We start from the raw sequence: 12,046 nt of genomic DNA, 5'->3' as shown, positions 1-12,046 counted from the left end.
CCTGTATCTTTTAGACTATGTTCTGTCTAAAGCGCTATTTATTCTTCCTATCAAAATAACAAAATCTTTGCCATTACTCTTGATCTGACAAGTGCCGTTGGTATGATGGATACAGCACAGCATCATGGCTTCCATTATGAAGAGAATAATGTAATGGCTTCCATTATGAATAGAACAACATCATGGCTTCCATTATGAAGAGAACAACATCATGGCTTCAATTATGAAGAGAACAACATCATGGCTTCCATTATGAAGAGAACAACATCATGGCTTCAATTATGAAGAGAACAACATCATGGCTTCCATTATGAAGAGAACAACTTCATGGCTTCAATTATGAAGAGAGCGACATCATGTCTTCAATTATGAAGAGAACAACATCATGGCTTCAATTATGAAGAGAACAACATCATGGCTTCCATTATGAAGAGAACAACATCATGGCTTCAATTATGAAGAGAACAACATCATGGCTTCCATTATGAAGAGAACAACATCATGGCTTCAATTATGAAGAGAACAACATCATCTCTTCCATTATGAAGAGAACAACATCATGGCTTCCATTATGAAGAGAACAACATCATGTCTTCCATTATGAAGAGAACAACATCATGGCTTCCATTATGAAGAGAACAACATCATGTCTTCCATTATGAAGAGAATAATGTAATGGCTTCCATGCTGAATAGATGTATTTCCATGTTAAGCAATGAACTTGCTTACAATTCATTATTTATTCCCTTTTTGATTAAAAGCATCATTGCCTAACCACATGTGAAACGTCAAAACAAGATTATAAAACTAGATAATTAAGGAAGTGCTATAATTTAATTAGGATGTGGCAAATGAACATTAGTGCAATTTAAGCAAACCACATCGTAAGAAAGATTTCTAATAATCTGTTAAAGGGAAATTAAATTACAATTGTGTAAAACTAGAAAGAAGGTCAACATAGAAGCTGCCAATCTGAGATATATTTGTATATTCATCATGTGGATAAAGGAATGAATTACAGCTTGAATGCAGCGATGATAATACCACTTTACTATATTACTCTATTAGCCTAACCTTTCAGCTGTTTCCTGCTGCCTGAACCAAGGGCATCATGAACCAGACGCTGTTGGTATTACTGCAGCAATGTATGCTTTAGTCTGAAACACTGTGTCCTTTTAGAGAAAGCGTACATTGAAAGCTGGCTGGGGACTATGCGTCTTTGATGACTAGTCTGAGGCAGGTCTCCAGCGGCTTCTCCTTGCCCCACTCCTCATGACTGACTGGTCTCTCCATATGTATGTATTATAAGGAAAGACCTGTCAGACTAAGAGAGCAGAGAGTGGGCTATCCGCTGGGGACCTGCCTCTTGGATGAGTCCATTTCATGTTCAGCCGGCTTTTCAAAGTATGCTTTCGCTAAAACACCAGTCTTAGGGCAGGTGCAGACAAGCGTATTTTCAGTCCGAGCATGACCCAAAAAAACATTGGATCACACCCAGACTAATGTTATGCCATGGGGCAGTACACATGTCAGATTTTATCAGAGTCTGTCTGAGGGAAAAAATTGCAGCATGGCTGAGTTTGATACGATATTCGCAAGTCAATGAGTCCTTGGAAAACATTGGACACTGGAAAAGATGGAAAAATGTATTTTCTCCATTTCCTCCTCATCCAAGAGAACTGGATCATACTACGATCACGCTCTGATCAGCGTTTGATCAGTGTCATCTGCATAATCAACTTGATGCTCTCATATGAGAGAATATAAGGTCATCTACACCTGACCATTCAGTGTAAAACAGCCTATTATGATTCCTACTGCCCGTGGTTCAGGCAGCATGAATCAGCTGACAAGTTTCCTTTAGGCACAATGATGGACCCATATTTTTTTCAGAATAGGGCACAGACTGAAACTCAGCACACTGTCAGATTCCAATTAGGCTGCTCCATAAAGGTATTAGTTGGATAATTTAACCCACCCATTGGCCAAGAGTTCCCCTTAGCATTATCACTTCCATTACAGCTCTACCACATTGAGTTGACTCATGTACCTGTGTGCTTCCTGTAGGTATGTGATAAAGATTTGTGCATCTGTATGTATTTTTGGGTATGTATGAGTTCCCAAACACTGTGCAGGCATTCCTCTATGTATAATGCTCACAATAAACTCTTAGTACAGGAATATTGAACAAAGTGATGCTACAGTAGAGGGATAATGCAAGTACATCATATTAAAAGGATGCCACAGTATATGGATAAAAACAAAAGTGATGCCATGGGATAATGCACACAGTGAAAGCTCTATAAACGGATAATGTATGTAGCAATGTCACATTACAGTGATAATACACACAGTGATATAACAGCACAGAGAAAATGTACATAATGTCACAGTGCAAGGGCAATGAACGTACTGATATCAAAAGATATACCGGTATATATTACAGTAATGACACATGACTCATATATTTTTCAGGTTCTGATGTTTATATTGCTCATATTTCTACTAATGTTCTGGATTTATATGTAATAGGGGGTAATAACCTTTTTCTTAGGAAAAGCCCCATGCTCAAAGCCATATTATGGCTTTATTTTGAATGGAGGCACAGTAGGGTCCAATACTGTTACATAAGACCTTACTGTAACTTTTTATGCCTATGGCGAAGCTTCATAGAAGTACCAAGATGGCAGCCATGGAGGCCTTCAGCTGGCCCTTGACTGCCACAGTAACCTGTCGGTGCCCTGTGATCATGTGTATGGGGGGGCTATGAGAGCTGATGTACACAAGCATCAGCACATGTTTCATTTAAATGCCGGTGTCATAGACTGATGTTGTCATCTAACTGGTTAACATGCCATTTATGGTTGAGCTGACCATGTTTTTGAGTTACTGAGGTCTTAACAGATATATTCTTACTGACACACTACAGAAAGTCAATACCAAAAGTAAAAAAGCATTTCACTGAATTAAAGGCATTGATCATCCTTAGGCTACAAGTCTCCAGTCACCTTATGTGATATATGGATCTGGGATTAAAATTAATTCATACTTCGGACCACCCTTTTAAGGTTGCACCCACATGTAATGACATTAATTTGTATACTAAAAATGTAATACCAACTTTGACAGTCTATTAATTTTACAATAAAAAATCTTAACTTATAAATGTTATAATAAATATTTATAGTGTATGGACACCATTTTTTATGCAGTGATGCATATGCCCCATATACGAGGGTCAGTCAATAAGTAATGCCTCCTATTTTTTTTCTCCTTTTAATTGGCAAGAAATTCAAATGCAATTACATAGGTTGAAAACCACAACATTAACGATTAATTTGTCACTTTTCAATATAATCTCCATCCATTTCCACAGTCTTGGTCCACCGTTTAACAAGGGCATGTATTCCAGCATGGTAAAAAGCATTCTTGGGACCCACCGTGCACAAACTTTTCTGTATCCCAGTTGTCCAATAATTTTCATCACACTGCCTTTCCTGAGGCAGATAATGCCACACAATTCATCTGCAGTCACCCGGCAGTCACCACGAATGAGGTCATCGACTCGCTGAATGTTGCTTAGAGTCACTGTGGTTACTGGCCTGCCACTCCGCATTTTGTCAGCCAATGGTGATGGCCCTTCAGCTGTGTTACAGCGACGAACCCATCGTCTAACAGTACTGACATCCACTGTTGCATCACCGTACACATTTTTCAGTCTCTCATGAATTCGAATGGGCGTTTCACCTTCTGCATGCAAGAATTCAATCACAGAAAGTTGTCTAATTACGAACATCGATGTCAGTCATTTTGCAAACGGATACAGTCCTGCCACCTGTTGGTGCAGGAAGTTGCAATTGCTGTGGATTGGAGAAGAAGGTTTGAGGAATTGTGCCAAATTCGAATATTTAACATAACTACCTTATTTAAGGAGAAAAAAAATAGGAGGCATTACTTATTGACTGACCCTTGTAGCAAGTAGTAACCAGATTATCAAACCTTTAAACGCTATACATTGATTATAAAAAGTCTATACATCCCTGTGAAAATGCCAAGTTTTTGCCATGCAAAAAAAATCGTGCTAAGAATCATTTCAGAACTTTTTCCTACTTTAATGTCACAATCTGTACAAAACCATTGAGAAACAAACTGAAATAATTTTGCAGAGGTAAAAGAGAGTAACAAAACTAAATTAATGTGGTTACATAAGTGTGAACACCCTCTTATAATTGGGGATGTAGTTGTGCTCATAATTAGCCAGTCACATCTAAACTCATGTTAATTAGTCGTCAGTACACAAATAGCATCCCTTAAAGTGATTCTGATTAACCCCATATAAAGATTAGATGTTTAAGTAAGATTAACCTGATATTTTCTAAGTTGCATTTAACAAAAGCTATGGTCTGCAAACAGCTTACAACACTGCAAAGGGACCTCATTGTTGAAAATTATCAGTCAGGAAATGGATAAAACAAAAATTTCCAAGGCATTACAGCACAGTGAATACAGTCATCAAGAAGTGGTTTAAATTTGGCACACTAACATTACTTAGAATAGGACATCCCTCAAAACTTGATGACAAGACAAGAAGAAAATTGTCCCGGGAGGTTGCCAAGAGGCCTACAGCAACATTAAAGGAGCTGCAGAAATTGCTATATGTAGCAACAATCTCCTGTATTCATCATGTGGCTGCCCTGTGGGGTAAGGCGGCAAGACAAAACCCTTTTCTTACAAAGAAAAACATCCAAACTCACTATGTTTTGCTAAACCTACAACAAATCTGCAACAAACATGTGGGAAAACATATTATGGTCTGATGAGACCAAGCATAAATTTTTTGGTCTTTATTTCAAAAGGTATGTTTGACATAAAGCCAACATTGCACATCACCAAAGGAACACCATACCCACAGTGAAGCAAGGTGGAGGCAGTATTATGTATGTTTTTTTTGGCAGAGGGAACAGGGGCTTTAGTCAGGGTGGGGGGAATTATGAACGGTTCCAATTATTATGCAATTTTCTAACAAAAACCTTAAGTATGCCTCCAAATCAACAAAAGAATGGCTTTACCAGAAGAAGATCAAAGTCTTGGAATAGCCTAGCCAGAGCCCAGACTTGAATCCAACTGAAAGTCTGTGGGTAACCTGAAAATGGCTGTACATAGGAGATGTCCTCACAATCTAACAGACTTGGAAAGCACTACTGCAAGGAAAAGTGGGCAAAGATTGACAAATCTAGGTGTACCATACTCATAGAATCCTGCCCAAAAGACTGAATGCTGTCATAAATTAAGGGTATTTCAAAAAAATATTAGTTTAAGGGTGTGCATATTTATGCAATCATATTATGTTAGTTTTCTATTTTGCTCTTTCCACTTGAAAATAGTTCAGTATATTTTCAAATAAATTGTGCAGATTATGGGTGACATTAACATTAAAGATAGAAGAAGTTCTGAAATGATTCGGCCACGGCCCCACTATCAGTATTTGGTCAGTATTTTTTCTCAGGATTGGGAGCCAAAACCAGGAGTGGGTGATAAATGCAGAATTGGTGCACTTGTTTCTATTAAACCTTTTCTCTCATTGTTCCTCACCTGATTTTGTCTCCCACTCCTGAGAAAAAATACTGACCGAATACTGATAGTGGGGCCGAGGCCTAAATATGACATTTTTTACATGACTAAAACCTGGAAGTGTTTATCTTGAAAGAAGCGTGTTAAGATTGTGTAGCAATTCACTCGGGAAAAAAGGTAAAAAATGAAAAATTGCAACTGACCCTGCTGGTTCCTGTACAGACTAGAGATCCTGACCCCGCAGTCTCTAGTGGCTCCTGCGTGAGCTGAGACAGCCCTAACCACAGACTAGACGATGGCGACTCGGACCTATGCTGCCTGAAAGGCCGTCAAGCACTTCACGTTCCTCCTAAAGAACCGGAGGGCAGAGCAGAATGTGAAATACCTGATGAAGGGATAGTGTGCTTAAATAGGAAGAAATCTCAGAATCAGTAAAGCAAACCACAAAATACAAGACTGTTAGAAAATATGCAGCCTACTTCATAAACTGCAAAGAGATAAACCCTAGCTGGTCTTTCACTGACTGGTTTGAACTACAGCAGTATGGCTGCACATCCAAATGAGGCTATCACCAGCAGGAAATACCAGCAGGGGGAAAGAATATAAAGCCACACCTAAAAGGTGATAGGGCAAACAGATGAGCCAATGAAAACACCTGTTACCTAAAAAAGACTGCAGCAAGGATAACAGAAACTAAACACCCGGAAAAAAGGTGAATCTGCCTGTGGATCAGCGGACAGGTAAGCCAACCACAAAGCACAGGCTCAGGGGTTTGAATTCAGACACATGACAATGGGACTTCGAAGTGGGGAATCTTGCAAAATATTGTTTTCCTTAGTCCATTCAGATGTCCTTTTTTTCAGTAGAAGTTTTATAAAAAAAAAGCTAGAGAGAGTTTACAGTAGTACTGGATTCAAAAATAAATGTATAAACCTATATGTCATGAGCTCTCTCTAGTGGTGGTAATAGGTAAACATAATATTATTACTGAACACTAAACCTTTCCAGTATACAGTATATGTAGCAATATCGGAAAAATTACACTGCAACAACAAAGATGTTATATTATCAATAAAGAATTCTGCAACTAAAAATGAAATTATTTTCAAAGATAGTGTTATAGTAAAAAATTCACAGGATAATGTCTGATAAATAGTAATTGACCGAATAAGAAATATTTCAACAAACAATTTTACCAAAAAGAAATCTGTATCATGGCAGTTGGTTAATGAGTTGTATTTCAGAACTGTCTAATCTGTGGCTGATAGAGAACATCTTTTTAAGAAGTGACGAGGCATTTTTTGTAAGTCAGAGGGTTGCAGAGAAAAAGAAGGTTCATACAAAACCATATTTGTCATGAGAATAATATTATTGCCAGGTTCTGACTTTAGAATGTGATGACAATAGAATCATTTACATTCATTACGTTTATATTATTTCTATAATATTTATTAAAACTGTTATCATAAATATACCAGTTGTTTACCTCTCAATCTCCCTGCAATTTGACTTCATTCAGAACTACTTAGAAAAGCTTAGACTCATTAGTAATTATTTAAGTATTTATGAAACCACCATTATGAACTTCCAGTAGCAAAACATTAAAGGCCCTTACCGTACGCTCTTGCATTTATTTTCTCTTTATAAGCACTGAATTCATTGTCTCCCAAGCATCTTCATCCAAAGGTCATCTGGAATGGCTTTCTAACAGTGTTGAAGAAGTTCCCAGTGGTTCTGAGCACTTGTTGGCAGCTTTGCTTTCATTTTACAGTCCAACTCATCCCAAGCTACCTCAACTGAGTTGAGGTTTGGAGACCGTGGAGGCCACGTCATCTGGTGCAGCGCTCAATCCCTCTCTCCTAGGTCACATAACCCTTACATAGCCTGAAGGTGTGAGGTGTGTTTTCGGTCATTGTCCTGTTGCCAATAGCAATAGGTCAAAAATAATTACCACCAAGTTCAACTGGTAATAGTGTGGCACCCCAGGGGTCTGGTTACCACAGTAATAGAAATATTACATCTGAGAGCAAGTGGGAGGTTCCCTGGTCAGGAGCCCTTAAACATGCAACACCTCCTGTCCCAGACCAGATAGGGGAGGAACCTGCCCTATATAAACTGGGGTTAGTGAGTCAGAGCCTGGAGTTTATTCCAGACACAGGGAAAGTAACAGCTAGGAGCTCTGTAGGAGCCAGGAGCTGAAGACCAGGGACTTGAGCTAAGCAGAGTTCTTTCTGGCAGAAGACGCTAAGAGCCGGACACAGGAGTCCGAGGCTGTGGGGACTTATATATCAAGCAGCAGAAACAAGCCGGCAGGGGATTTCAGGTCCTCTGGCCATAGGAAGCCCGGAGGCTCAGTCACGAGCAAGGGACCAGCACCGCCATCGAGGATCGGGGGCTATCAGAAGGCCCCAAGTCACCAGCCATACGGGTGAGCACCACACGGTACACTCAGGGACGTGGGCTACTTCCACTCGCTTACAGCAAGGTAGCCAGGAAGAGTGCAGATAGACGGGGAGGCCTACAACTCCACCTGGCCAGGGGAACTACAGTTTGCTCATAGACTGACCAGGCCTCTTATGCTAGCCAGTACTCCCGGGAGGGTCTGCCTTATCATCATCAGTAAAGACCCTGAACTGCACTGCAAAGCCTCTGAGTCGTTCCTGCTGCGCTCGTGCACCATCACTCCCATCATCCACACTCACTACCCTGAGGCTATACTCCTCCCGTGCGGAGTTATACTACACTCTGCTGCCCTCACAACATCAGCCTCAGAGGTCTGCTCAGCAGCGGCGGTTCTTATTGACCGCAATCCACGGGTGGCGTAGTCGGACATTGCATCATACTGATACAGAGACTGCCACAATATTGGTCTGGCCACCCTGAGCCACGGGATCGGGTCGCCACTACTACTCCCAGCATTGCCCTGAAGTCCGGTCCCGGGTGCCCCACGGCCCAGGGGGCGCGTCAGCTTTTTGGCGTAGTCGGCAGGATTATGACCAACCCACCACAAACGGGTATTGCGTGCCTGAAAAAGACTTTGTACTTACCTGAGTGAAGTTTCCCGCCATCCGGAGCCGTTTCCTGCCATCTTCAGCCGTTTTCCCGCCATTGGACGCCATCTTCAGGACGCCGCGCGGGAAGAAGAGGGGCGTGGACGTCCAAACCGCGCGAGACCTGAAGCCCCGCCCTACGCACCGACGCTGCGCAAGGTCCTGGAAGGAGAGAGAGCGACGCTGACATCACCAGGACACGACACAAGGTCCTCGCCCGGAGCAGCACCAGCGGAGCCGCGGCCTACGGAAGAGGATCGACGGAAGGTAGGCCACACTTAACTAGGGGGGAGGAAGATGACGGACACGGAGGGACCCTCTACAACCTATGCAAGGAGGTGGGCACTGCTATAGAATAGTGAGCAAAACGGGGTGCTACAGTAACCTGATATAATTGTATAATGTAGTTTGGAAGAAAAAAAGACTCAGGATATACAACCGTGCACACCCAATATTAGAAAAATGAAAAAATCTTTAATACATGATTACACACTGACAACACAAAAAAAAATAAAAACATTTAAAAACAGACAAGGCATAACAATATACATGGGGGAAGAACAATAATAATGTTCCAAAGCAATAAATCCCCCCTTAGGCCACAGGTATGATATACATCAATTTTAATATCTCATAATATAATAATGGTTTTTAACCTAGCTATGTCACCCTAGTGAAGGGTAGCACAGCACCACTAGACCAAACATAGGTAATAAACCAGGCATTCCCAAATAATCAGACTATACATCATAATAGATTGAGGAATGAAGGAATGAGTGGGAGTGATAACCTGCTAGCACCAGCGCGGCCACTGCCGCAGTAATGCCGTTCACAATGCCATACATCCCCGGAGCGGCCTGGCTGCCCCAATACTCAGGGGAGTCGCATACCCTAAGCGACTTTAAAGAGAGACTGTACAGCCTATTTAAATATACCCCCTGACGGAGGGACAGAAAGTGAGCATATTGATAGGCCAGTTAACCGGCGCAGCCCAGCGTGAAGTAAAGTCCTGGTCAGTCCGGGACAAGGAGACCGTAAATGAGATCTTGGCCCGTCTGAAGGACACTTTTGATACCCGCACCTCAGCCGAGATCAAAATGAGATTTTATGGGTGCAAGCAGCGGGCCCAAGACAGTATAAGAGACTATGCTTTGAGTTTGCAAGAGGCCCTGGGGGCCATTAAACAGGCAGACCCTGACAGTGTGCGGAATGCAGATGAACTGTTAACTGAGCAATTCATTGAGGGTCTGCTGTCCAACGCCCACCGAACCCAGTTACGTGCAATGGCCTTGCAGAACCCTGGTTTAGACTTTGCAAAAGTTCAAAGACAGGGCCATCCGGGTGCTCCGAGAACCGGCACCAGGTAGCGCTGTAACCCACCGGCGCCCTGCTATTACCTATCATCAGGAGGCGGCGCCCTTGTCTACAGAGTCTGTAGGAGCTGGTGCGCAGGCTTTGGACAACCACCCGGCTACAGACTTGCACTATCAGGTCCAAGAGCTGACTAAAACCGTAGCCGCGCTAACCAGAACTGTGCAGTCTCTCCTCCAGGAAAGATCCAGCTGGCGTCCCGACCGGAGGACGTCCCATGGCACCGTCAGAGGAGGATCCCAACGTCCAGAGGAAGACCCAGCGACAGATACAACGAGGACGGACAACCCATCTGCCGCAGCTGCAATCAACCCGGACATATGGCAAGGTACTGTCATTTAAACGGTCACAACCTGGGGCAGAGGGCCAACCCCCAGGCATAAGATCATCAGGCCCCTCAAACTGGCGTGATAAATATGTAGGGGGACATCCAGTCTTGCCTGTGGTACTGGATGGCATTCCAATGAGTGCCCTACTAGACACCGGGTCACAGGTAACTACCATCCCTTATGTGCTCTTTAAGCGGTACTGGAATGACTCGGACATAACCCGCTACCCATATGACGACCTGAGTATCATCGCCAGGAATGGTCAGCCCATGCCGCAGGTGGGATTCAAAGAGGTGACCATTAAAATCGGTAAAGTCGAACTGGCGGCACAAGGACTGATCATTGTGGACATTGACCGTCATGAGAGTCACCCTAAAATAACCTTGGGAACTAACGTGATTGAAAATTGTCTTGCAGAGAAAATTCTCATTTTACAGCAGGTTGCCAAGAACGCCAGTTCCAGCCAGCAGCGCGTTCTGCAAAAAGAGATCCGGGCACTGATGAAACGGCAACAAGTGGAACTATCTGGTGGTGAGATTGGTAGCGTGAGAATGTGTGACCCGTTCCCTATTGCCATGCCCCCGAAAAGTGAGATGATGATCTGGTGCCGGGCAGCTATTGGTCTAAGAGGTAGAGACTACCAAGCAATGGTGGAACCCGTTTACTGAGACAGTAGGACCACCATTTTGACAGCACGGGGGGTGGTCAATGTACGCCATGGGAGGGTACCTGTCCACATCATAAATATCGGGGAGAGAGAAGTATGCCTGCCCCGGTATGCCACGCTAGCCAAATTGTTCACCATAAACCAAAATTCTGTAAGGGCCGTGGAACCCTTGCCTCCATCTCAACCAGAGGAAGGTAACGGCTCTAAGAAACAAATGGAGGACTGGTGTCAGCAACTGCATCTGGGTACTGACTCCACTCCCTCACACCAAAAACAGGGAGTCTACCGGGTGGTTCAGGAGTACGAAAGAGTCTTTAGTAAACACCCGCTAGACTTCGGGTGAGTAAAGGGGGTAGAACATCACATCCCCACAGGAGACCATCCACCCATAAAGGAAAGATACCGACCTGTACCCCCTGCACACTATCAGCATGCAAAGGGGATGTTGCGGGACATGAAGGAGGCTGGGGTAATCAGAGACAGCTGTAGCCCCTGGGCAGCTCCACTAGTTCTAGTGAAAAAGAAGGACAACACAATGAGAATGTGTGTAGACTATAGAAAGGTCAACCATATCATACACAAAGAAGCGTACCCGTTACCTAGAATAGAAGAATCTTTAGCTGCATTAAAATCTGCTAACTTCTTCTCCACTTTGGATCTTACTAGCGGGTACTAGCAGGTTCCTGTAGCAGAGGCAGACAAGGAGAAGACTGCATTCACCACCCCGATGGGTCTCAGCGAATTCACCTGTATGCCGTTCGGGCTCTGCAACGCACCAGGAACCTTCCAGCGGTTGATGGAATGCTGTCTGGGACACCGTAATTTCGAGCTGGTCCTGTTATACCTGGACGATGTCATCGTTTATTCCAAAACCTACGAGGACCATCTGAAACACCTGGCAGAAGTGTTTGACGCCCTGGCAAGCAACGGCCTAAAGGTGAAACCCTCCAAGTGTCACCTGCTGAAGCCAAAGGTGCAGTACCTGGGACACGTGGTGAGTGCTGACGGAGTGGCTCCCGACCCCGATAAGATCACCGTGATTAAAGACTGGCCAAGAC

Source organism: Phyllobates terribilis, unplaced genomic scaffold (assembly GCF_046119375.1).
Source record: "Phyllobates terribilis strain yellow unplaced genomic scaffold, ASM4611937v1 Scaffold_11__3_contigs__length_659146591, whole genome shotgun sequence".
In the NCBI taxonomy this organism is placed as follows: Eukaryota; Metazoa; Chordata; class Amphibia; order Anura; family Dendrobatidae; genus Phyllobates; species Phyllobates terribilis.
The sequence above is the reverse complement of the archived record's forward strand: the minus strand, read 5'-3'. Positions refer to the sequence as shown.